Below are 27522 nucleotides of genomic sequence, written 5' to 3' on the forward strand. Positions count from 1 at the left end.
CACCTTTCATATAAACAGCCAAGACTTTCTAAAGTGGGGGAAGAAAAACTCAGCCAAACGGTAATAAACAATGTAAATTGCAGTATGTTAAACAGTAAAGACTGTTAATCCTGTCTTTGTGTTGCTCCAAGTAATAATTTTGACTCTTCTTTGGGACTGCATGTCCAGGAGCAAGCAAACAGATTTTGAACTTAAGCCTGCCTTTGTGTACCATTTTCATGGTGATGGATTATTGCTTTTCTTGCTCATTTTTTTTTCCCCTTCTGATCCTTCTTTCTTCAGATGTCCTGTATCCAGCTGTGAGGTCTGTTTTGCTTTTCCCTGTGGCACTGCTGTCTAGAATCTGCAATGCACTTTGTAAATATTCTTAATGTCTTTCATTATTGAGGTGGGAAGGTGAAGGGTTTCCTTAATGTAAAACTGTCATTGGCTTCTCAGGCTGCTTCTCAATCAGAAAGCCATTTTATTTTTTTATTACTGTGAAAGACTCCTTTTCTGTTCTGCAAAGTTCTAGAACAAGAGTCCTGAGACTACTTTGAAAAGTGGATGTTTCCCCAAGGAGATCTTCCAGAGCAGCTCCGGCCCAGTGTTGCCCTTGGAGATGATGGGTTAACTAAGATAGGATGAGTTGCTATGCAAAGAAGAAATTACTCCCTTGAGTTTTTTCTTTCGTTTCCATAAACTGCTTCATGAAAACAGTGCTCTTTCCAGCAAACAAAACTTAAAACAAAAAATTCTATTTTCGTTTGAGCTTTTTCAGGCAGTCCATGTGAAGTTCTTTAGTCATGTTGTGAAAGTCAGAAATATTTACTTGAAATGTCTCAACATTTTCAATTTGAGAAGTGTTAAACAGATAAATAATTAGACCAGCTATTTGAAAAGCCTTAACTCCAAAATGAGTTTAACACTGTAAACAAAGCAGGTGAAGGAGGAGGATGGGGCTCTGTATAACAGGACAGGAATGATGGTGGATGGTGTGGACAAGATGTTTACATATCTGCATCTTCCCCAGGCCTTCCATGTACTACTTTCTTGTATTACCTTGCTTTAAGTTTTCAAAAAACTAACCTGCAGCTGGTTAGAGGTTAGGCAGGGCTTTGTTTTCTGTATGAACTAAGGACTAAAAAATTTAAATGTTTTGTCTTTTTCATAGAATAATAAATCATAGAATGGTTTGGGTTGGAAGGGACCTTAAAGATCATCTAGTTCCAACCCTGCTGCCACGGGCAGGGACACCTTCCACTAGACCAGGTTGCTCAAAGGCCCATCCAGCCTGGCCTTGGACACTCCCAGGGATGGGAACAGGGCAACCTGTTCCAGTGCCTCGCCACCCTCACAGTAAAGAATTTCTTCCTTATATCTAATCTAAATCTACCCTCTTTGAGTTTAAAGCCATTACCCCTTCTCCTATCACTACACGCCCTTGCAAAAAGTCTCTCTGCACCTTTCTTGTAGATCCCATTCAGGTACTGGAAGACCAGTATAAGTCTCCCCCAAAGCCCTCTCTTCTGCTGGATGAATCACCCAAACTCTCTCAGCTTGTCCCCGTAACAGAGGTGCTCCGGCCCTCTCATCATCTTCATGGCCCTCCTCTGGACTCGCTCCAACAGGTCCATGCCCTTCTTATGTTGGGCGACCAGAGCTGAAGGCAGTACTCCTGGTGGGGTCTCACAAGAGCAGAGTAGAGGGGGAGAATCACCTCCCTTGACCTGCTCATCACATTTCTTTTGATGTAGCCCAGGATATGGATAACTTTCTGGGCTGCAGACCTGCACTGCCAGCTCATGTTGAGCTTTACGTCAACCAACACCTCCCAAGTCTTTCCCCTCAGGGCTGCTCTCAATCCATTCTCCACCCAGCCTATATTTGTGCTTGGGATTGCAGTGACCCATGTGCAGGACCTTGCACTTGGCTTTGTTGAACTTTGAGGTTTGCACAGGCCCACTTCTCAAGCCCGTCAAGGTCTTTCTGGGTGGCATCCCTTCCCAGGGATGGTGCCATCAGCAAACTTGCTGAGGGTGCACTTGATCCCACTGTCCGTGTCACTTACGCAGATGTTAAACAGCATCGGTCCCATTACTGACCCCAGAGGAACGCCAGTCATCGCTGGTCTCCGCTTGGACATTGAGTCGTTGACCACAACTCCTTGAGTACAACCATCCAGCCAATTCCTTCTCTACCCAGTAGTCCGTCCATCCAATCCATGCCTCTCTGATTTACAGATGAGGATGTCACGCAGAACAGTGTCAGGTGCTTTGCAGAAGTCCAGGTAGATGATGTCAGTCGCTTTTCCCCAACCACCAATGCTGTAACCCGTAGAAGGCCACCAGATTTGTCAGGCACGGTTTGCCCTTAGTGAAGCCATGCTGGCTGTCACCAATCGCCTCCTTATTTTCCATGTGCCTTAGCATAGTTTCCAGGAGGATCTGCTCCATGATCTTGCCAGGATCACAGAGGTGACACTGACTGGCCTGTAGTTTCCCGGGTCTTCCTTTATTCCTTTTTTAAAAATGGGGGCTATGTTTCCCCTTTTCCAGTCAGTGGTAACTTCACCAGACTGCCACGACTTCTCAAATGCAATGGCTAGTGGCTTAGCAACTTCATCTGCCAGTTTTCTCAGGACCTGCAGATGCATCTCACCATGTCCCATGGACTTGTGTACCTTCAGGTTCCTTAGATGGTCTTGAACCTGATCTTCTACTACAGTGGGTGGTTCTTCATTCTCCCCGTCCCTGCCTTCGAAGGCAACGTGGGCAGTGGGGCTGGAGCACTTGCTGGCGAAGACTGAGGCAAAAAAACCATTGAGTACCTCAGCCTTCTCCATATCTCGGGTAACCAGGTCTCCCGTTTCCTTCCAGAGAGGCCCCACATTTTCCCTAGTCTTCCTTTTATCACCAATGTACCTATAGAAGCTTTTCTTGTTGCCCTTGAGATTCCTGCCTAGATTTAGTTCTGTCAGGGCTTTGGGCTTCCTAACCTGATCCCCGGATTCTTGGTAAATTTCTCTATATTCGCTGCAGGCTACCTGTCCTTGTGTCCTTGTTTGCTTTATGAGGTTAACTTTGGGGTATCAGCTAGCTTTAATTCCATCTCTTTAAACTTTTTTTTTTTATAGTGGTCTGATTTCCCTCCCCCCCGCCGCCCCCCCCCCCCTCCCCCGTGTGATGGTATGTCTTCCCTTGCAGCCAGCTTTCATTACAGATCATTCGTTGCAGCATGAGCCGTTTGCTCAGCTAGTCAAACCAAAGTTGCTATGTGGTTCTTTTGCAGAAATATAGTTAGAATTTACCAGTTTTATTAAACTGTCTTAAAGGAATAGAGCACGATGAAATGGAGCTCACTGCTTGACTGATCCGCCAAGTGACCTTGCATAATTCGTTTATTTCTTCCATGTGCTTCTGTTTCCTGTTTTTGGTTTGTTTTTTTTTACCACCCTCACCTTCACCGCATCTCTTTGGAATATAAGCTCTTCAGTGCTGAGCCGGTTTTAGGCTTTCACAAGGAAAGTTATTTTGTCGGGCTACTTAAAGATAGCAAAAGTCATACAATTACTCTGTAATAACATGCTAGCAGAATAGGGAGATATTTTCCAAGGAGATGTTTTGCGTCGTAAACCTTCTACAGCTTGCAGGTAGGATTAGTGAAGTGTTGCTCTACCACCTCAAAATTATTATAATTACACAAAAACATAAAGTTTATATAAAATGAAAAAAGCTTAAGCTGAGATAACAGGAGGGAAGCCCTGATTGCATTGTTCAAGGGAAGTGCACTGTAAACTTCAAATTAGTTTGTAGCAACTCAATTACTTGTATGCAGCTCTCTTGTCACTGTAAGAATCTTCTTAGTGGAAACTGAAACTCCACTGCTAAAAACATGAAATCAATAGGTACTATTATATCCACTTAAAAAAAATATTGTATTGATTTGCAGATAATGACAGCAGTTCATTCTTGCAGGATTACATGCCACTTCCTGTTATAAAGATTACTTCAATATATATTACGTATGAGATGGAGAACATAGGTATAAAACTGCTTTGCTTTAATGAATAGTCATTTTACTCTGGGTATTAAAATAAGATATATTTCTTTAAATTTATCTCTTGGGAGTATTTTGATTTCATGGGCAAACCTGTGTTATCAAAGACTCTAGAACACTATTAAACATTTACGTAATCAGATTGCCTTGTTTTTGAAAGTGCTTGAATTCGCCGTCCTCTCTTTGATAGCAATTAATTAAGCAAAATATTGTACTCTTTCTGGTCTCCTCCACATCCTTGATTAGAGGGTTAACACCATGTTACCTTGGGTATTAGACATTCTTTGCTAACCCACAAGTATCTACCAGCATCTAAGTTTCCGTGCTTCGTAACAAATTTCTGTCACCCTCAGAGGATTAAATTCTTCATGTTGATCATGGTAGTCTCCCATTGTGCAGCTATTTTTTTTTTCTTGTGCTGTGGCTCATTTGAAGCCTATTTTATTAAGCATAAGTGACTTTATCTTCATGTATTAAAACAGCTTTTTTTCAACTCTTTCTAGGGAATCTGGCTTTGCAGAAACCTTCTGCTGAATGCAAGGGTTTGCTGTCCTGTTTACTGACTGTTACACCTGAGGCTGATTTTGATACGTATTCTGGATATTACAGGGTAAGTGTGCAGATATCTGTTCTTGGTGTGGTTTGTTTTAATTTCATGGTCTCTTATTTAATTACACAAATGCAGTTTGGGCTGTGCTTGCTTTTCCTTTCAGTGACTGCAGCAAGCCCCTATTGGAGCATGTGCAACTGAGTGTCTGTGTTACAAAAGAAAAATAATGTAGTAGGATGACTGCTAATGCTGTAAACCTGATTAAGGGTATTTGAATTTGGTGGTGTAGCTCCAAGAGGGAGCAAAGGTATTTTGGTTTGTTCTTTTTTTTTTTTAATACGTACAGACTCATAGGCCTGTATCTTAAGAAATTGTTAAGAGCTATGAGATGCTTATCTGGATGTAGTGAATATTTTATGTTGTAAGCTGACAAATGTGCATGTATTTTTATATTACAAGTGAAACATTCTTCATAATGTACATAGTTATAAATATCTGTGAAGTTCACAAGATTAAGTTTAAATATTTGGAAGAGGAAGTTTAAAGGTTACTTGGTTTCTTGGGGGCATGGGGGAGGGAAAGAAAGAACTGATTCCTTTTTACAAATTCTACTGTGCACATCGGAATATAACCTTAAAGACTTGACTTCATTGTTGAATGGCTCTTGTGGGATTTTTTTTTTTTTTTTTCACTTCCCAGCTACTGGAGGAAAGTGTAATTTAGTGGAGACAGATTTGGTTTTTTCTTTTTTTTTTTTTGTTTTTTTTCCTCTTCTTCAGTCTTAATCCTCTGCTTCCACCTTCTCTTTCAACCTGCTGTTTTTTTTGCCTCACCCCTTTCCTGGCTTCTTTTTGCAATCTTCTCTTGTTTTTAATTCATGGAGCTAATCCTGGCCCTTGGTGAAGTTTGATGTCTTTCTTTGCTTCCTTTGACCAGTTTTCTGTCTTCTCACAACCAGATATGTAGATATGGAGTAATTCAGGCTGGAAGGCATGTGGGGAGATCAAACTTCTGCTCGGAGCATAATCCCCTAGAGCAGGTTGCACAGAGCCATGTCCAATTGGATTTTGAATATCTCTAAAGATGCAGACTCCAAAACTTTGTTGGGCGCCTGTTGCCATGTTTCACCACCTCATGAAGGGTATTTTCCTTACCTAAAATCTTAATTTCCATTGTTGCATCTTCTTTCTTCTTGTCATATCTCTGTGCCTTTCCAAGAATAGGCTCACTCTGTCTCCTTGCACCTTCCTTTTGGGGAATTGAAAAACATAGTGAGGTCTGTAGGAGCTCAGCTTGTGTCCCAGCCACCAGTATCCTCCAGTGGACTTGCTCAAGTATGTCAAAACCTTCTTGTTCTGGAGGGCTCACAAATCCTGCCTGAAGAAGAACAATCACTTCTCTGGACCTGCTGGCTGCTCTTACTAACACAGTCCAGGATTTATATGCTTGGCCTTTCTTGCAAGGGCATATTGCTGGCTCAAGTTCTACTTGTTGTTTGCCAAAACTACCAAGTCCTATTTTTATTTTATTTTTGTATTTTTAATCTGTTCAATCTTTCTCACACACTGTTGTGCAATCCTTACTACCAGTGTTTGATGTTCTTTCACAGGATTCCTTATCGAACACCTCAATATCCCCAGTGCATCTTGATCAAAATGTTTCTGGCAGCCTTTTCCCAGAAATGAGTTTGAAGTACACTTTGGAAACAGCGAAAGCCCATTTCCAAGTCTTTCACTCTTGGAAATGGGCATATTTCCCTGAGCAACTGGCTTAAAGCTTTCTATGTAGTTTTGATAATTTAAAAATATTTTTCAATTCCTATCATTAGTATGTTCATGGTAAAACAGGAAATTGTGTGTATGCTTAGGGTGTGTACAAGTGTGTATGGGAGAGTATATTTAATCCTTTTTCTGTGCTGCCAGTGCACAGTCATAAATAGTGTATATAATAACACATATATAAAATTGCTGCTGTAAATTGAGTCTGAATTATGAGTAAGGCTTTTATTTTATATTCTTTCTTTATATTTGTCCCTGCATGTGTGTGCAATGCTACAAATTGCAGATGCCAACAACAGTAGTTGTAGTTAAATAAAATGTTCTCAAGATTTTGGTTATTTTAGTAGCCCTCGCGATGAATAACATACCAGAGCACGTATGTTGGGAGATATGCCAGAGAATGGACACTCAGGAATACAGTCTCAGCCTTAGCTTGACATGCTGATCTGGTGGTCCTTGGGAAAGGGAGACATGCTCCTGTGCTCCTGCAGGCTTTGCTGACTGGTTTACTTGTAAGTGGCCTTCGGGGAAGGACCAAGAGGAGATCAGTTATTCAGTGCTCGGATCATAATTAATACTTTGGCCTGGGTGGCTGTAGATCAGGTACAAGTTCCTCAGTTTATATCTACCAAGGAGGGGAGCAAAAGAAGCATTGAGATGGCAAGGGGTGCAGAGGGGGTTAAACATGCTGAGTCAGGGAAAAATAGTTGAGCAGAAAATAAACGGAAAGGATTAAAGAAAGAGTACAGAAATGTGGATTAAGACTTTAACTTGCAACGAAGTGTTTTGTTCTTAATTCAGAGAAATGTTGTTTGACTCATGAAGAAGTAGTTATACTAGAGCAACTCATATAGTGATGAGTGACCGTTTAATTCACTTTCTGTGGTGGGGAATGTCTAGCAAATCCAGCTTGTGATAAGTTTCAGGATCACCTAGTCATATCAACATAAAATGCTGAGGCTAGTCTTAGGCTGAATATCAAATTATTGCAAAGTTATTCTGTTAGGTTATGGTATGCCTCTGGGTGTTTCTGCTCACCATGGCTGTGATCTAGTCGTAACAAAAGAAGGAAAAAAAAAAAAAAAATTGGAAGTGAGAAGCCAGTTGTTTCCAGGCTTACTCCTGAAGGCTTCTGTTATGTGTGAGAAGCTGTCTGAAAGGGGCTTGAATTCCAGGATGGACTTAGCCTCCTTCTGGGAACGGGTTGCATGTAGGAATTGCATGCTTGTCTGTCTTAACTGTTTTTGGATATTCCTAGCTCAGCTTTTCCCCTTAAAAGGCCTTTTAACGTGCTTAGTTTTTCTGAGGGATATAAAAAGTATTTATGCATGTTGACTGTAGCCCTGTATATCCTGACAATCACGTGTGGTTGCAATTTTTGTATTCCATCTGAGAAGGTACTTAACCCCAGTTTTTTTCTGGTTCAAACTGAATTAATTTTCATCGTATGCAGCACCTCTTCTAAAGTGCAGGTGGGGGGGAGGAATTTGAAACGAAGAACTTGAGAGCTTTTTCTGTGATGCAGTTAATTTTAATAACCATGGGTCTCTCTGCACAGCAGACTGATTACTTTTTGGAGTATTTCTTAGGAGGAGAGAGGGTCAGGAAGATATGTAAACTTGAAGTGAGACCTCAAATGACCACATGCATTTAGGAGCTTGGACAGAATGATTTCATTTTGCATTTCATTTTTGTGGTTTTAGGTGGGTGAAAGCAAAGATTTGGGTTTGTTCCATTTCCTCCTCTTCCGGAGGAGCAAGCCAAATCAAATAAAAAAAGTTAGTCACAGAAGTCTAAGCTCACACTTTTTGTATGAATCTGTGGTAAGCTTTGGGATGCAGCAGGGAAACAAAGGAATAACCTCACTTGGTTTTGGTATGATATTCATAGAATAATTCAGTTTGGGAAAGACCTTGGGAGGTCATCTTGTCCAGCCTCCTGCTCAACACAGGCCAACTGCAAAGGCAGAGCGGGTTGTTCAGGGCTCTGTGTGTGTCAAGGCAAGTCCATTAATACCTCTGAGGACAGAGGCCCTGCAGCCTCCCCAGGCAGTCGTTCTGCTGGTTAAGCACCCGCTCTGAATTTTCCTTCCTTACATCTTAAAGATTTTTCCGTTGTTGCAGCTTGTGCCTGTTGCGCCCTTGTTACTGCGTGCTCCGGGAAGAGTCTGGTTCTTTGTGTGCTCCAGACCTTTAACTATCCACTAAATCATGACAAACTGGAGATCCGTGTTTATAAAAAGCTTGGATCAATGTTTGTCAAGCGCCTGTGTATCAGGCAGTATTTTTGTGTATGTGTTTGAGTCTACTTAACAGCATTTCTGTTTTTTTTGTTTGTTTTTTTGGGTTTTTTTTAGCAGGACTCTTGATTTTGCTGTCCTGTTACATAAGGGAGCAAGTATGGACTGAGGCACAGGCACCATTCAAACTAACATTTCTATAGGCACCAACACAAAAATACCCGTGTTCCTTTCAGGCTGCAAGTAAGGCATGTTGGGTAGGCCTGGACTTACTCAGAGCTTGGAGTTGGATACAGTTCCTGTTCCTGTCTGCCACAGCCACTTCTGTAATAGTTGTGCTTCATCTTCGATGCCATTAAAATGGAGATTATACACTCTTATTCATGAAAGCGCTGCAAGTCCTATGGTAACTGTTAAATTCGTTCAGTTACTTGGGATAGAACTGCTATAAAAACGGCAAAAAAATGTATGTTTATAGTATAAACTGCATGCTTGTGGTTATAGAGGGTTATGTTAACTGCATGCTTTTTGTAGGTTGCTTTTAAACCAAAGACGTATGCTTTTGTAGTGCATTGTGTTACTGTACAAATTGGGTGTTTTTATCCAAATTACTTGTTGGAAATTGAAGGAGACATACACAGGGGTTGCTAGGGTGGCCTCATTTTTCACATTCAAGATCTGGAAGTAGAAACAAAGCTTAGAAACTTGGGATTCTTTTAAAATTTAAGTCCTTTCGTAGAAGCAGTTAAGTATTCTCTATGTAGGCTTTAATAATAATGAGTTTTTGGTGCTGGGATGAGCGATAATTGCAAATGGCAAAAAGTCATCAGAATGTTGTTACTCAGATTGCAGATTTTATTAATCATAAAAGAAATTACTCACCTAGAAGGCTGTTTTATAAGTGCTCATTTATGTGAAGACTTGCTGCCTAATTTATTTTGTTTAAAAAAACTCACAGAAAACCACAACCATAAAAACCTGCAAACTTTGTCTTGTCCTTCAAAACCATGATTATTTTGTCCTTCTCATCCAGTTTGGTTATGTCATCTGTGCTCCTGCTTATCAGTGAGACCAATCTTATTTTTGTCCCTTCTCTCTCACAAATGTATCTGCTGCTGCTTGCATTTATTCTGTTAGCTGAGTACTGTGCATTTCCCCTGCATGCATTTCCTCCACAATTAAAAAGGATGTTTATCTTTTATGAATAACTTCTTAGGTAGATGAGTTGTTTGGCCCTGTATGTGTTTCTGATCTCACGATGTGTTGGGACTTGCAGATGTAAATTAAATTTTCATCTGTTTTCTCCCACTTCTTTTATGTTGTTTTCAACATGAGTCTTGTTTAAGTAAAGAAATTGAGCACATCCTTCACTGTAGGAATACAATTAGTGAATGACTCTGCCCTGTGAGCTTATAACAGGGTACCTACAAAAGTATCTCTTTAATTGGGGTGTTGGGTAGTAAACTCTTCAGGGTATGGGTACAGCCTTTACATGTTCCTGCTAAAGAATTCATACAGAGAGCATTGCTACAGCATGAATATTCAACAACTGCCTGCCCCTTATTCCTTATGCTGAAATATTAATACAGAAGTGATTCTGCACCTAATCTTGCTGAGATCGGGTGCATGCACCCAAGCCTTTTTGCAGGATCATGCTTTCTGCTCCATGCTGAACACCAATTACTCTCAGTAATGAGGCTGGATCTATAGCTGCTGTTGCTAAAATGGTGGTAGACTTTCATGTGGAAGGCAAGGAGCATGGGCTGTGCTCCTGTCTGTGTGCCACTGGGTCACTGTTTCAGAAGGACATTAGCCTCAAGGCTACTGTCAAGGGGGGAAATGAAGCTACTACTCATCGTAGGAAAAGTAATTTGTGACACGTGGATAGAGAAGTACTTTACTGTAATGTCCGTTGTGACAAAGCTCTCTTTGAACTTTGCTGGTACCTAATTGAGATCCTTCAGCTGGCACTTTCATCACTCGGGCCTTTTCAGGGTCAGATTGCAGGTGACTCAGTAGCAAAATGGCTTCAAAAGTGCAGGATTCCAGGGCTCTGCCATGCTCTGGGCTGTCACGTGAAAATAGGATTTCACAATTGATACTGCAGACTTCTGAGTCTATATTGTAAACTAATATTTAAAGTATGCCCCGACAATTCTAGTCTCAAAGTTGGTTGTTGAAACTATAATGTATTTGAACACAAAATTATGCAGGTTCAAGAGAAGATTGCTATGGTACTGGAGCAGATTCTTCTGTTTCATGTATATTTGAAAGCTGAGAAAGCTTCTGCTGAAGTCAGACAATACAGGCTTGTCAAATTGTTCGCGAACGAAAAGATTGCTCTTGGATGGAATTAATTTGCAGTATCTCATTTACCATCTTAGTTTTGTCATGAATTTTCCCTACTCGGCAGCCTGAAATGCCAAGTGAAAAACTGTTTCAGTGAGAGATAATATAATATATTAAGAAAATGTTATTGATCACAGTATGCTTTTACTGGAAGATGACTCTTTCTGACTGGAACTCAAGGGACTTTGCCTTGTTATAGTAGGAAAATGTATTGTAACATGCAAACAGGATTATTGTTAAGGTCACAACAACCTAGTTTTTACATTCCATTTCCTCTGGAAGTGAGCTTCATAACTAACTGTCTGCTGGGTTAGTGTAAGAAAATTTCAGGTTTAAACTTGTAAAAAAAAAACAAACAACAAAACAAAACACAAAACCCTAAAGGTTACAGCAAGTCTTTTATGAAGGAAGGAAATGAATACTGTTTTCCACATCACCAAAGGTCAGAACTTGTAATTGATAGGCATTAATGTAAGCATTTGGTTATCCTGATGGACTGTGTTATGGTGGTTCTTGGTCAGAATCAAGTGATGGGACATTTTCTCATCATACATATATTTTATGCATATGTTATAGTCGGAAAGTGTTGCGCATTTTATTTCCTTCCATACACAAGGATTATGAGGCACTTAGTTTTCCCACCTAACGTGGGAAGATTAGCTAAGTGGAAGAGTCTGTGATGCTCACAAGCAGCTTATGTGGCTATATGGACACCATTACTCTGCCAAGCACGAGGACATAAATTTGTGATGAGGTGCACAGTACAGGCAACTTAAAACAAGGGTGCCTTTAAATATTTTTGATGTAAAGAGGGCTTCCACTACATAAACAGTAGCTCAAAGCCATTAAGGTCCTGCTTGCAATGAGACTGCTTTCTACTGAAGGGCTCAAAATTTCCCGACAAAACTAAGCATGTCATTAAGAAGATACTTATTAAAGGTGTTTTGAGCCATTTCTAATGAAACTCATCCAAAACATGTTCTGCAAAACTTAACTCTTTACCAGATCTTATCTCTGTGTGATTTGGGTTAGGGTATTTTGAGCCCTGTTAATTTAGGTTGGAAACACAAATTTGTATGGAATAAATCAGTCAGGATTGCACTGCGAATCCAAGAATATTGTATTTTCTGTTTGTTTTCCTTTTTTCCGGCTCTACTTCCAACACATCCCTCCAGTGGTTTTCTCTGTTTTTGTTGCGATAAATCTCCACTTCAGTGAATTTGAAGATACAAACTTGACTGCAAAAATTCATCTCTGGTACAGCAGTGGGTTACTAACCTGCTCAAGTTTTCCACATGGCAAAATGATTTCTTCACTTCAACCAACCATTTCCTAAACAGGCAAAGCAGTGTTGCTAAAATTGTTGTCAATTGTAGTCATTCCCTGCAATTTAATTATATTTCTTTACTGCTTTTTCTAATTCAGTTTGCACGATGAGACATTGTTGGTATAAATCTGGGGAATGGATCTCAGTTGTCTGAAAGACCTATTTCCATGGACCCCTTCTGCAAACTCTTCTCAACACAATGATACCAATGTGGCAAGGGAGAGACCACTTTTGTTATTAAAGCAAACAGATTAAGAATTTAAAGGTTTAGATTCTGGCTTTTAAGGGAGTAAATAACAAAACAAACTCCAAGTCCCTAGATTTTTCTTCTCCCCCCCCCCCCCCGCCCCTTCAGCTGCAAAAATGTGGTATGGTTTATTTAGCACAATAAACGTGACTTGACGTGCAAGTGTAATAAAGGTTACAGAGGACTATTGTTAGACTTCCTGCAAGAGTAAATGTGTTGGCTGTATTCCTGAGGATGTTTAAAAATATATGAAAAAAACTTTTTTTTTTTTGCCATTACTTAAAGAGGACAAGAGTTACTACCATCACTTCACTTTGCAGTCCCCATGGGACCTTAGTTTAAGGCAACTTGGCTTGGAGGGGCAACATCAGTGCGGATGTCTACCCTGTGGGACTTGTGCTCCTAAAGATGCTTTATGTTGCTGCATGTTTTCCTAACACTTGGCAGGAAAATGATGCTCAGCCTTTGTAATTCTTTTCATCTTCCTGGGATGTGCCAGAGCTCGTCCCACTGACAAAGCATCTCTTGTTGCAGGCATGAGTCTCCAAAATGCAGTGGCAGTTTGGGATGGCTGGTAATGTCTCCCCATCAGCTGTGTTTGGTAAGAATAGGTACAATTTCAACACATGTTGTTTCAAAACAATTCTATCGGCACAGCTGTTTAGCATTTTCTCATGACCTTTTGTGACTAGCTCTCCAGAACGCTGTTTAAAACACCACTGGAATCAGCTAAATCTGACCAGCCCCATGGATGAACTTAGGTACTTGGTTTGTGCCTGAACAGATTAATTATTTAAACATAAATCCATTTAGTTTTCATGTTCCCTGTCCTTGTGAACTGAAAGACGAGGGGAAGGGGAGAGGAAAAAAAAGAAACCCCATGGGAGAACAGTTTGTGCTGCTTAAATCATAGCCAAGTTGTTTTATTTGGTTTTGAAATGGTTCTTGGTGGGCACTGTAAGCACAGGGAAGGTATCTTTCATTTTTACTGCATTTCGTGCTGAGTGTGAAAATTCAGTGGTAAGCAGAAAAGACGACAATCTATAAAATCCCTTTGTACATTTGTAGAAGAGTTTGATATAATGACACAAAAGATATCTCTTAATCTATGTGTCTAATTGTAATGCAGTAAAGAACAGCGTTGCCACTTAGGAGTATGTGAGCGAAAACATTTATGCCGAATGTTTATGGGGACACAAAGAGGCAGTTCCTGAAGAGCGCAAAAGGCTTCTAATGGTGGAGTGTTTTTTTCCTTTTTTATAGGAGTTTTTTTTAAAAAAGCCTTTTGCACAGATGAGCTTATGGCATTTCTTATGATGGTGTGGTTGTAGTGGGAAGATCGTGGCCAGGTTTGAATCTTCCCTTGCTCAGTTGTAAGCCTGCTGGTGAGCTGCTTTACATCCGTGTGAAAGACAACTCTACACAGCCTGGATTTGAATAATGGAGTTGCCGTTAATATCCAACACAAAAAAGATGATTGGTTGTATGCTTGATTTATGGGAAGCCAGAAGTGGTGAACTCTACAGTACACAAGGGGATATTTATGCCACTAATGCTTAAAACAGAGCTGACTGCTCTGTGCGCTGTAGATGCTTTCAAATGGCAAAAACAAAGGTGCATATAGCAGTAAATCCAGTTACTCTGATGGTTGAATGGCCCTAGATCTGGATATGACTGTGCAGTCTCTTCAACATGCACAGCAAATCTGGTAAGCCCATGTTTAGTTACTGCCTGTTACAGGATTATCAGCTTTGAATCAAAGAAAATAATTTCAAATATGTTAGGATTTAGGGTATATTGTTTCATCTTCATCAGTTTCTAATGCAAGAATTGTTTTTTCCAATTTATGTGCAAATAGGCTTCCAAAATCTGTTGCTGTGAACTGAGATTTTTGTCAGATTTTTTCCTTCATCAAATTACTCCTGTTGTGCTAATAACTGTCAAATTGCACCTCAACTCAGCATTTTCTTGATTTATCCTGCCTGCAGTAGCTAACAGTAGCTCTGAGGTATATTACTTGGCTGCTTTGCAAACAGGGTGCTCTTAAGATACTCGGTTATGCATTTAGATTTTTTGAAATGTTACAGCAATTATACTTGATTTTTAGGAGAAGAATTCATTGTTGAGTCAAACTGAATGAATTTTTCAAAAATATAGAGGGCTTTTTCTCAGATGTTCATAAGCTGAGCAGACATAGTGCATTCATCATTCTGCAGTGTGTAAAACATATATTAGCTCTATGGTTTTAGTCTCTTTTTTTCAAACAAAATATTAGTCTGATCTTTCTGCTCCATTTGCACAAATCCATTCCTTCCCACATTTCTCTAGCATCGTACTTCATGGGGAGGGAGGTACAAGAGAGCCCTTGGTTTGGGGCTGGTTAGTAGCTACTGTCATCTAATGATGTTAGTGGTGGTTTCATCTGGCCACTTCTTTTCTGAGGCAGAAAGGTGTTATTAATTAAAGAGCATTTGCTGAGCTTGAAGCAAATTTTGTCTGATACAGGAAGCTTACCTGTATTCCCTGTAATGCAGTTTCTAAAATTTGAAGCAATTTATTTCTCTCAACCCACTATTTGGGGAAAACAACTACAAGAAAAAAAAACCCAACCCTAGGTGGCTACTACACCTCTCCAAGCAAAGCATATACTAACCCATCTTAACTCACTAAAGAACTTATCTTGAAAGAAGGTGTTTAATATTAGGAAAACATAGATGAATACCTGTCTCAGTGTGCTGTGTAGACTTGAACCAACAAGATTGATGCATCCAAATTACAGCAGCTTTATCTAGTGTGAATGAGATGCTACTTACATTTTCAGGTAAAAGAAATCAACAACTATTAATTTGGCAGAATTATTTATTTCTTACTGATGATATTTTCAGTGTATCTAATCAGAGCACTCATGAATAGAAATGAAACAATTTAAATAGAGGCAGTGTACATTGTATGATCTTGTTTTCTCAAACTGTTCCATAATGCAGTGAATAAATTTATCTGTACTACTGAAAAGACTTCTGCTGAAATCATACACAGTGCTTTCACCTCTATTATTTAATACAACTGTTTTATAACTCGTGGAAGATAGTTATTTCTGCTTCTGCTACAGGCATCTGGGAAAAACTGTTCATTTTGGGGGACAGAAGGGAAAAGTAGTCTTGCAGAGTCTGAAAATCCAGACCCATGCAGCAGGAGCACTTGACTGAAAGGTGTGCTAGAAAATGATGAAACTGTCTTATTCCACACCACTCCCCAACCCCTTGAATATCCAGGTCCAGATTTACAGAAGGTAAAATAATGAGGGAAAAGAGGATGGTCTGAGTCAACGTTTGAAGTCCTTGGAGACCCAGGAGGAAATAGAGCTGAGCAGAGAGAATGCTCATGAGATCAGGTGGTGGCACTCAAATTTTCCTCTGAATCATTGGATAAATTTGAGACGCTGTGGAAGAGAGATGAGTTTTTGGTGGCCTCACTGCTAAACAACTGTTGGCTGTCCATCATGCCTGTGGGGAAACCGATGGGCTTTGCAGAGGTCTGCATTCTCCTTGAACTGTCATGCTATGGACTGGAGTTCGGGATGGTGGTGGCCGAGGGTGACAGCAGTGAACTTTGCAGTTGTTGCTGATGGAGAGCACCGTCTCATAAGTCAGCTAGGGAATCTGACCATATGATGCTGTGTTCTGCACTGGTTAAAATGCCTTTTTAGTAAAGTTTTCCATCTAAAATTCAAATTTTATTTTTAAAAGATAGCGTTTATTTTGAGGTTTTGGGAAGCTGATGGTTTTTTGAGTTTTGTTGTGTGGGTGGGTTTTTTTTTTTGTTACCTGGGGAGGATTCTTTTACATACTCCAGACTGAGTGTGTTATAGGGGGAGCTTTACTTGCTTTTCATAACGAAGAGCATAAATAGATCATGTAGGTGAATCTAAACCATGACATTAAGGTGTCATCTTATTCTTCCTACTGAAAGCGTCCAGATACTAGATCCCATCATCATTTCTCTTACAATGCCTTTGAAAAGCTGTGACTCCACTGTGTTCAGGTAGGTTTTTGGTAAACAAGCTCACTATTCTAATAGGTTTTAGACTTCAGTAGTTAATTTGTAGGGACCAGAATACAAATGCTTGCTTCTCTTCACTAAAGCCCTCCTAGGACCCTTCAGCATAAGCCATGGCATATATTTCACTTTTCCACTGTTTTTAACTCTCCTCATCTTTGGGAATGGGTTGTGCAAATGGCTTCTGTTCATGATCTATCCTTTTTTTCTTTTTTTTTTTGTTGTTGTTGTTTTTAAATTTTATTTTATTGCTTAAGGAATTTTAATCCTGAAATGAATAATGAATTCCAGCACTTATGTGCTCTTAAAAACCTTACTGGCAGCCATCACCTCTTAATCTTTTTGCATTTCTTGTGATTAGCGGTGCTTTCTAATCCTAACACCAGACCCAACAGCAACTGTTAACTGCACTTCTTGTTTTACAGCTAAATCTAATCCTTCTAGCAGTCTGAGGCCAGCATTATATTTATCACTCTGAAATTACTAACTGTAAGATGTTGTGGCAGTTCTTGAGTTTTTTTGTTGTGGGTTTTTTTTTTACTTTCTCTTTCCTTGTTACGGATTTACAAATGCAATGATTAGTATAAGGTTATTTTTTTTACATAGAAAAGAAAGATTAAAATAGGTGCTTCTTTCCCCCTTTCTAAGTCTTCTCCTCATCCGGGAGAAGCAATTTGCTTTCTTACCTGAGTTTATGATTATTAGGGAGATGTGTAGGTGGAATATGTTTTAGTGGCTTTTTTTCTTTTCCGTTCCCTCCCCCCACACCTATTGATGTATGTTAGTAAGCTAATGCTATTAGGTTATGCAGGCTGTACAAGGGAAAAGATAAGACAGCCATCAAATCCTTGCAGCGCCCCAAAACATCTTCCTGTTCTGCTGAAAGCTCTGTATGTGTTTGTCCATGAGACAACAATAAATTTTATATCCAGTCACTTGGCAAAGAAAGGGTAAAGAAATTGCTGGTTTATGTTTACTGGTGTGTTGGGGTGGGTTTTTGTGGTTTCCCCCCCACACACACACCTGGAAAGTTCTGTGGGTGTTTACAGTCTCTACAGGATCTGCTCTGAATTTGCATTAGGAAAGGAGGAAAGGGAATGCTGAAGAACTGAAAACTTACTTATCTTTGCTGCTTGATTTTCTTTTATTATTTTTTTTACCCCCAAGGGAGGGGCAGGGAAGACTTTAGCCAGGAGCATACAATCATCCAAATGACCCTATTTGCTTAAATCCTAAAATAATTTTTAAGGTAGATGAAAAGAATGGCGAAGATAAGTGAGGCACAGAATAAGAAATAGCACTTTTCTGTAATCACAGTAGTTAATAGCTGTGTCTTCTGCTGCTGGGGTCTTTCCATGGTCTGTTTTTCTCAGCTGTGTTTTTCTTCTCCAGCCAAAGAAAAGACAAGCTGTATTTTTTTACTGGCAATGTAAACCTGAGAAAGTCTTTCAGATTTTAAAGCAAGGTAGGAAGTTTTTATGTATGTGTGTATATATACATGTGTATTTGTGTGTTTATGTGTTTAAAGAGCAAGGGTCTTTGCTCTGTGAAGATCCCATGTCTGCAGATTTCAGTCTCTGAAAGCTCATCTGTTTTCTCAGTCAATAGACTCATAAAAGATGGTACTTCTCCCTGTACTCTGCCTTGCTTATATCCTTGGTCTGTCAGTTCTGGCAAAAAATGCTACTTTTGTATTTAAAACAGGAACAAAAATGCAAAGCGATATGTAGTTCAAAACGATCAAAATGTAACTGTGTCCTTGCCCTTGCCTTTCTGACCTTATTAAATGTTTAGTTACTTAAACGACTTTAATCCATTACTGGCAAGATTGTCTGGTGGTGGGAAGAGAAAACGGGCTTTCATCTCTGTTCAGACAAAGCTGCTCTGCATCCCTGCTCAGGGGAGAACATGTCAATGCCCGGGCATTGGGGCTGTCTTCATCTTATGTAGAATAGCCAGGAGGTTTCAGCGAGGTGTATCTTCCCATGCACGCATGTGCGCACCCACATTGCCCCTGCCTCCTCTGGCTGTTTCTGATTTCCCAAGGTGGGTTTGGAGTTTGGGCTTCTCATACCTTTTCTAACAATTCCCTCTCCCTGGACTGCTTCCTCTAGATTTTTGGATTTTTTTTCTTCCCACATGCTAGAGTTCAGGCAAGGTCCCTGTTGAGTTTGTACAAGCTTGTAAAATCTTTTATCTGTGATTAACTTAGTCTTGACTTTCCAAATGCATAAGGGGCCATAATATACAATGAGATATGGCTGCCATCCTTTTTAATTATTCCTCAGCTTCATGCCTTTCAGGTCCTTCTTCCAGATAACTTTAAAACTTTGGGAGGTGGGGCAAAAACAGTGTAAAGTGCACAAGTAGATGTTAGGCTTTGTACTCAAGTGCCTGCGGTGGTGGTGGGAAGCTGGGACACCGGCTGGGCTCTGCGTGCCAGCCTGGCAGGAGACACTGATCAATAGTGCTCTTCTGAGCTGCAAACGCTCGTGGCTGTGGAGGGGAGGGGATGAAGTGAGAGCTTATCTGGGAGCTGGCAATACTCATGCTGGGTCTAAAGTTACATCTCAGGGTGCCTGGCTGCAAGCACAGCGCTCGTGGTGCAGAAAGGAGAGGCTGGGGGGTGGCATGGGGGGAGAGACCTACGTTTTAGTGTCCTAATGCCTTTACTGCCATCTTCAGTGGGAAACTGGCTTAATGAGGATATATTGCGAATTAGGAACCTATGATGATTAAAAATTGGGATGAACAGTAAAAGAGAAGCACAGGGTAAATATACAGTGTAGGGAAAAGAAAAAAAGTTGGTACCCTGCGTAAAACGTATAGAAATCTGTGGTGACATTTTCAGGCTTGCTGCAGTGTTGCTGATGGCCGTGGAGACTTTTGAGCTGAGTGCTGCAGCTCTTACATTACCTCCTTTTCTCCGTCCGAATTTTGTAGAGATTTCCAAAGCCCTGCCTGTATAACTGTTTCCTCTCCATTCAGTGCTCCTGTTCCCTGCACAGCATCATACCTGCATACAGTATAGAAAAATCAGTCTAGATTGTAAAGATAAAAAGGAAAACACGTTTATCAGGCATTTCTCTATTTCAGCAAAGAGACAATATCTGTTCCTTTGAAGTCTTCTGAGTGAAAGCCATGCCGAGAGTTGATGAGTGTAGAAGTTGGATGTTCCACTATCTCTTGCTTTTAGTCCCGGTTTTGAGCTTCAACTACAGAACACACATGGAGGGAGGCAGATGATCCCATTACCCTGCTCCTCCTTCAGTCTATCTGGTGAAAACTTTTTTTTCCAGTATGTATTGTAAAAATCAATATTCCAGTTGATGGGAAGGAAGGAGCGGTATGCAGGTTGATACCTAGGGATCTGCAATCTGTTAGGTGTGAGATTGCTTTTCCTCTGCAACGGTTACAATCTTCGTCTTACATACTGCCTACAGATTTTGGGTTTATATACGCAAGACATGCTTTTATGTTTTATGGTAAGTTTCAAAGGCACGGAATTGATCAAGGCTGCTATCATGAGTAGTAGATGTTCATTCCCATAAAAATTGGTTGTATAAGTAAATAGTGTTCCAGAAAGTGACAGTCCTAATCCCTTACATAGAGTTTTATTTATTATTTTACCTCTGTACATGTAATTTCTTCAGTATTTTTTGAAGCTTGGAAACTGATAACATTCAGGCTACTCTGTACCTTAGAAAACTCTTCACCTCCCTCAAAATAGCATAAACAGTGGCCAGTGAAGCTGAAAGGGAAGAAGATAGTGGTTAAAAACTTAATACAAATGTGTGGAGAACAGGGCAAGAATCTCAAGTTGAGAAGACGGTAAGGTTCAAGAATAAGAAATTTCAACAGCAATACAGCACTGAATCCTAGCAGTGCAGCAATAATTACAGACAGAGCAGTATTTGAAAACTTTTTCTTTACCAGTCCCACTCGTTGATGCCAGCTTAGGTGTTTGGCTGCAGGACTGAGGTGGCTGTGACCATCAGTGCTGCAGGTCCTGCAAGTGGGACTGTGAATCGATATGCAGAGCATGTTTTTAACTGCTTGAAACCCAGGAACGTGCTGTACCTGACCACAGCCTATTTCAAGGTCTGTCAACTTTGAGGATTCAGCGAGCCTGGCAGCGTCTCTTTTTGAACATGCCCGTGAAAATAATTGTGAATTATTAATTTTAATTACTGCTGGCTGAGGGCAGATCCTTGCCCGTGTGGGTGGGTTTTTATTACACCATGTCAAAGAATTATCTGAGCTGGGAAACTCAAACTTCTTGTGGTATGAAAGGTGTGCTCAGGAGAGAGCATGTCTGCAGGAGGCTCTCTTTCCGTTGACTGTAATCACTTAATGGTGATGTAGCAGCTAGAGTAGCTGCCTGTGGTGTGCCTGTGTGTGCATTAATGCAGAAAGCACTTGAAACTGGGAGTGGGCAATGGCTGGAGGTACGATGACCCATGGCTGCTACTGTTGCTTTGTGGTTTCCCTTCCACTTGTGTTTCTTCTAAAGTGGAAATGAGCAGGAAAGATGAGTGTGCTGATCTGAAAGCACTGTATTTCTATTTGGCTTTAAAATGCATTACTTCTGTCATATTTGGCCACAGTCATGCAGTAGTATTTTGATCTCTGTCACCATTTAGAGTAGTGGTCCTCCAAAACAAATATTGGATTGTTTTCTCTGCTTCAGAGATGTAACTGAGACAACGACTGCTCAGAGGCTGCCTTACTGAAAACTGTTTGGCTACCTGACTTCCCATCGTTTGTGTGGGGTCTCAAAGGCTGTCAGAGAAGGAATAGGTTTGGGCCTCATCTAACCTGTAACAGCTAGTTCCCTGGTCACTGAAACTTTTTTCCTCTCTGGCATTAAACCAAAGTGTCTTCATTCCAGTTTAGGAGGGTTTGTTTGTTTGTAAGGTTGGAGTATGCATTTAGATAAACAGATATCCAAGAGACAAGAGGAGGTCTATCCCGTAAGCTGTTGGCCTCAAACTCTGAAACCCACAGGTGAAACCATGTGCCTGACTTTATGCTTTCCCACTAGCTTGCTTTTTTGATCTTGGTCAAATAATTTGACCTTTATTCTTATGTTTTATCTTTTCTATTAAAAATGTTCATCTGCTGGGCAGAGACTGAATTTGTTAGTTTATTCCTCCTCTTTTTGTATTATTGCACAATACTTACAGAAGAACTTTCAGTTGGGAGTGTGTAGGTCAGAACTGAAACTGCATGCAAAAATATCTTCCATTAAAAAAAAAACAAAAACAAAAAACCCCACCCAAAACCAAAAGCATCCCTAATTTAGAAATGTCTTCTCATGGAAATACTTATTCTTAGCCAAGGAAATTCAGTTTAGTGTTACTAGACTTTGAACTATAAGAGTGTGCAAATCAGCAGCACTTATTTTTGTCCCTACAGAGTTTTAAGGAATATTCCTGATCCAAGAGTGGTTTTCAGAAAGGTTTCGATAGAAGGCTTGCTGCTTCTGATTTGAGTGGAACTCTGTAGGCAGCTGAAACTCAGTCCCTGAGCTGTTTATCTGTTCCTTACATTTGTATAATTTTTTTTCTGCTCTAAATACTTATACGGTCCTTATCAACTTGATATGACTTTGGCCTTATATATTGGAGGCAAGCACTACATTACCTTAGGAGATTGTATGATGGTCAATGGGAATGGGGCTCAGACCACCTGGGCTTCAGATTGGTGTTTGGACAATAAATAATGCCTCCTTCATTGCCCAGAGGGATGACCAAGTTGTCCTTGTGGCATAGTGGAACGGTAAATTTTCCTGGTTAAAACTGATTACGGTCGTGTTCGCAGCACCTAATTGATTCCAAGAAGCTGCAGACGGGGACAACATCTGAGTCTCACAGCAGCCCGTGGAAATGGTTGGGAGATGTCAGCTTTTCTGACAGTTAGCAAAGTGGGCTTGTTTTATTCCCTGCCTTTAATTGTGTTTTCAGTTAAGAGGTAAGATGCAATGATCGTGGCTATCTGCCATTGTACTGTCTATGCAGTTTCCTTTTGCCAGGATAATAATAATAATCTGGACCCTCCTTTTCACTAAATTAACTCAATGAACCCTATGAAAACTGCTTTGGTACTTCAATGCAACTGATGCTTTCTTTTGGGTAGACTCAGTGCAGTATTGTGTTTGGTCTGGGGACTGGTGGGGGAGGGGAGCTGCTGGGCTCGCAGTGGGGGAGGCATTTCTTCATACTTCAGTTTCCTTAGACTGAAATCTTTAAATTGGCAATTTGAACAGGGGCAGGCTTTTTAACGGCCTATCTCTGTTTTTACTGTTTCTCAGAGGAAAAAGAACTTGGAAAAAAGTGCTTTCATCTGAAATTTTTTCCTGTACATTAAATGAATAAATGAAGTTGGCTGTTACTACCATAGTTGCTTAGATCATAACTGGTCAGTAAGAAATCAACTGTTAATTATTGACTTTTTTGCTAATCTTTAATTTTTCTTAGCTTATGTATGTCTGTTATGGGGTGGGTTTTTTCATAGATCAGTACAACTTTTGTCTTTTCCCTCCACCAGTAACTACTCATCTGTCCTTGTGTTTTGTACAGCATCCTTTACTTATTTCATGCTTTTTTCCCCTCCCTTTTTTCTTTCTGTACAGTTAAAACAAAGATCAAAAATACATGCTTACAGAACATGAGATAAATAGGGAACAAATAACAGAAGAGGGAAAAGTCACGTCTAGTCTCAAAGTATGTGATTCCTTATTGCCTTTCTTCAGGCTTTCCTGCTGTAACATGACTTGTTGAATGACCTGTAGTTACGCAAACAGCTTTATTCTTTCTAGTCTGCTGTATCGACTAAAAGTTAAGTAAACGGTGTTTTCTAAAACATATGTAGAAAAGGTATATTGTGGTGTTATCAGTCACACGTGTACAAGGGGGAGCATTTGTTCCTGGTCATCAAGAAATTTGCAGACAAAATTCTCCCACGGCCTGCCTGCCTGTCAGGAGGTAACGAGGAAGATGTGGAAGGATCTTCCCTTATGAGTGGACTATGCTGAAGCCCCAGCTGCTGATTTAGTTTTCTCCATGTGCATTTTGATATGTAAAACGTAAACCATAGAGGCACTATGATTTATCCTAGCTGAAGAATTTTGCAAAAGAGCAGATTCCATTTTCTGTATGGCTCTGAGTTGATAACAACATCAGTTACTCACACTTCAGCCAGATATCAAAAAACAGCAATGTAATTTCAGTGCAGAAACCAGCAGAAGTCAGAGGATGACTCTTAATCATGCTTGCATGTCCCAAGCAAGGACAGAAGTGTTATAAAAGAAAATGTCAGCAAAGTATGGTGGTTTCCATCTAAAAATAGTCCTGTACATACCTCCCAGGTGACAATTTGTTCCCTGTCATCATGGCTGTATCTTTTGAAGCTACTAAATGGTCTCCAGGAGGTCATTTATGGGCAGGAGAAAGTACAAGGGAGCTAGGGGATCCAGCTTAGCTGGAAACAACACACCTTTATTTTTAGTGCTAGCTGCATGGCAGCACCAGGGTTGTTGTGCACTGGAGATGGTGTTGCATGAATGTGGAGGGGACAGGTCAAGTCTAAACCTAACGTTTTGGGGGTGTGGTGAAGACTTTTTCAGGCTGCAGTGTCATTGCTTTCTTCCCAGGCGAAGCTGGGGAGCATGTGTGTGTTATACCCGTTGTCTGGGGGTCATTCACACAACAGCAGCCCGCTGTCGAATAGCAGGAAGGCATCACTGTGCTGCCATCATGCTCAATCACAACCACACGAGTCAGGTGGTCAGTCCTTCCCAGATCAGCCCATCGACCTCTTGGTCTTCCTGAACTGACTCCAGAGTGGCACTTGGATTAAGGAACGGTCATGTGTTTCTTGCAGGAAACCCTAAGGGACCCTCAGAAGATGATTACGATTTTTTTTCTTTAAAGGCTATTTTGATTAAATGGCCTGTCATGCTGCACACGGTGTTGCTATGTTGTTGCTTTTGTTCACAGAATAATCACTGGGGATTTGAGTCTGTATGGAGACACGAAAGTGTCTTCTGCAGCTTTCTATAATGACAACACTAACTGTAGCAAGAAGAAGCTGGAAAAAAAACCCAAACAAGCAGCCCCTAAAACTCACAAAGGAAACAGAGAATCCATACTATATTTTCTAAAAAGTCTCATGATTTTTAAGGGGCTGATTCTGATTGGGTTTTATTGTCTTTCACTACTTTGAATTACTCATTACTTTCCTGTTACTGGAGGATTTTTGCAAACTGCTAAGTTCATATCAACACACTAGGTTCATATTAATAGGAAAATGATGCAGGTTTTGTACAGTTCCGTTCCATCTCTCTCTTCTGCTGTTTCTTTTAATTAATCTGCAACAGACTCCAGCCACAACAGATAATTTGCTGCTTGTCGGGTCAGGTGAAGGTAGTTCAGTGCAAAAGGCACTTCAACAACATGTGGAGAATCTTCTTTGCTAATTGGATTGCAATACATGTGTTACTGCCCACTTTAACTCAACAGAATCATTTTAATCTGATTTCCTCACTGTTATTTTATACTTGGAATTTGTGACATTCAACCTTTTTTTGCAAGAAATAAATATTATTTAATTATCAGAGACTAACAGAACTGCTGAGGTTGGCAGGTACCTCATCCAGTCTGACCTGAGACTGCCCGCAGTCTCTGCGTGGCCAGATGCTTGGATCGTAGACTAGCTGGGAAAATCCAGGATTCAGTGATCTTAACGGGAGAGTCCTATTTAAGGGTAAAACCCGAACACACCTTAGTTATTTAGTATGTTTAAATTATGGTTTACACATGCGTATTCTCCTGCTGAGCTTAATGGAAATGCACATGCACTCCTCTGACCTAGGATGCCATTTGGTCACTGTCTGTATGCCTGTAAATGTGGAGTGCATTGATTCTAATGGAACTATTTGGGTGGCTTTTTTTCCTTTCCCATTGCTGACTCCCTTTTCTACCCTGAAGAGAATTACATTTCCTACCTGTGAGCTCTGCTGCTGCAGCAATTTGAAAACGGGCTGCTAAAGGCATTTGTTAGTACTTACCGAATCTGTCTGTGGTGCAGTCACAGAAATAATTGCAGTGTCATGCAAATATATCCAGTTTAGCTTGGTATATACAAATATACCAAACTAGGTTGTTCACAAGCCGGCGATACTGTAGGCACAGTCTGATGGGGTTCATAATAAGCTAGTGTACCCTGCTGCTGCTTGAGCTAATTTATGTTCTTTATATTTACCTTACAACCATATGATCATGTCCTTTGCTCCTGCCTGATGTGCTTGTAAGTGGGTTGTTTTATTTATTCTTTTTCCTAGGAAAAAGCCCTTCTGTCTTAATATTTTGCACTTCAAAAGTCCTTTCCTGTGACAAACGTTCTTTTTGGTCAGACAGGAGTAAGGTTAAGCAGTGACCTGGTACACGGGGAAGTGTAGCTGCTTCTGGCATGGATCTCATCACCTCCTTGCTGCAAGGGTCCTTATGCAGAAAATGACTGCCTTTCATGATAGCACTGTCCTGTATTTTAACTTATCTCACTTAAGTCAAAAGCACTTACGCACATGGAAGTCAGGGAATGCATAGACATTTTTTTGAAATGTAGCTACAGTAATGCACTATTGTCATGTAAAGGAAACAAGAAAAATAGATAATTGGGTTGGAATTATCCAGGAATTTCACTCTATGAGGATGCTGACTTACATGGTAGGTGGTATTTAGTTTTCTGCTTTGAAAGCAAGAACGTGCTTTTAGCAGCCCAATAACCCTGTTGCTTGGGAAATGCTTTCTGTGTTGTCTTATTAAGGAGGCAGTGATGCAAAATGCCATGGAACCAGTTCTTGTCACTGGTTAGCAGTTAATGTTTTACAAAAACTGCTTAGTGTGCAGGATTTGACAACCTCATAGAACGTGTCAGTATCGGGGTAAACCGGGCTCTCTTTATACAATGTGATATACTCTGTGTGCCAGGCTGAGGCCTCATAGCTGTTGTTCTAATTAATGTTATTGTTGTACGCGAACGTACGGCACCGCTTCTGTTTGTCTTGTGCAAAAATCCCAGCTCATGTGTGGCGAATTGTTTTGACAGTTGGCTTTCCATTAGCAATGGGGAGAATAGCAAAGAGCTACTGTCTAGACCTACTTGCAGAACTATTACGGCGAGAAGAATAATCTTACAGGAGAAGTTCCTATTTCCAGGACCTATTTGTACATTCTGACTCCTTTCCGTATAATAGGATTACACATTTCTTATCGCAGCCACAAACTGGATGTGTGCCAGCCATAAACTGTGCACAGTGTAACAATATGATTGCAGGCAATCTTCCCCCCCCCCCCCCCTTTTCTCTCCTTTTTCTTTCGATTCCTCCTTATTCTGGGTTAAGGGAGAAAAAATAAATACCATATTAGACAGTATAGGATCACTTAAAACATTACTATAGCCTGCTATATAGTAGCAAACCCACTTGACCAATGGAAACTAATTATAGACAAGAAGTGTGCCTTAAGAGAAAAAGATACTGATGTTTGAAGTGTTTCCTTAATGCATACATTTGAATCTGGGGGGAGAATTAAGATTCTGTTGCTTTGAGGGAATCTTCATCTATTCATATGGTAAACGTGGGAGTGACACCTATAGCTGAATGATTGTGGACAGGCACTTACTGGATTGCATTACTGTTTTGCTTAACACGTGGGTTTGATTTACATAGTACTCTGGCAGTAATTCAGTCTGCTTTGTAGTGTACTGAACTGCAATATATTGAACAGATACAATAATTTTGGCCTGAGGTAGCTTAAAGCTAAATAAATGTTGGAGGGGGAAATCTAAGCATGTGGTGACTACCTTTAAATACGTTCAAAAAGAAGAGGGAGAGGGGAAAAGCCCACCCTCTTAAAAAATAATAAATAAAATAAA

At 40.4% G+C, this 27522-nt stretch overlaps 1 protein-coding gene across 2 annotated transcripts in view; it reads left to right on the plus strand.

Annotated features, from left to right (window-relative positions):
- KLHL29 (kelch like family member 29) overlaps positions 1-27522 on the plus strand; it is a 405364-nt gene that overhangs the window by 64832 nt on the left and 313010 nt on the right. For both annotated transcript variants that reach the window (XM_056343947.1, XM_056343948.1), the window contains exon 2: positions 4542-4648. The gene's annotated coding sequence lies outside the window, so the exon portion shown is untranslated. The remainder of the gene's footprint in view (positions 1-4541; positions 4649-27522) is intronic.

The sequence above is a fragment of the Falco biarmicus genome, chromosome 6 (assembly GCF_023638135.1).
Source record: "Falco biarmicus isolate bFalBia1 chromosome 6, bFalBia1.pri, whole genome shotgun sequence".
NCBI lineage: Eukaryota > Metazoa > Chordata > Aves > Falconiformes > Falconidae > Falco > Falco biarmicus.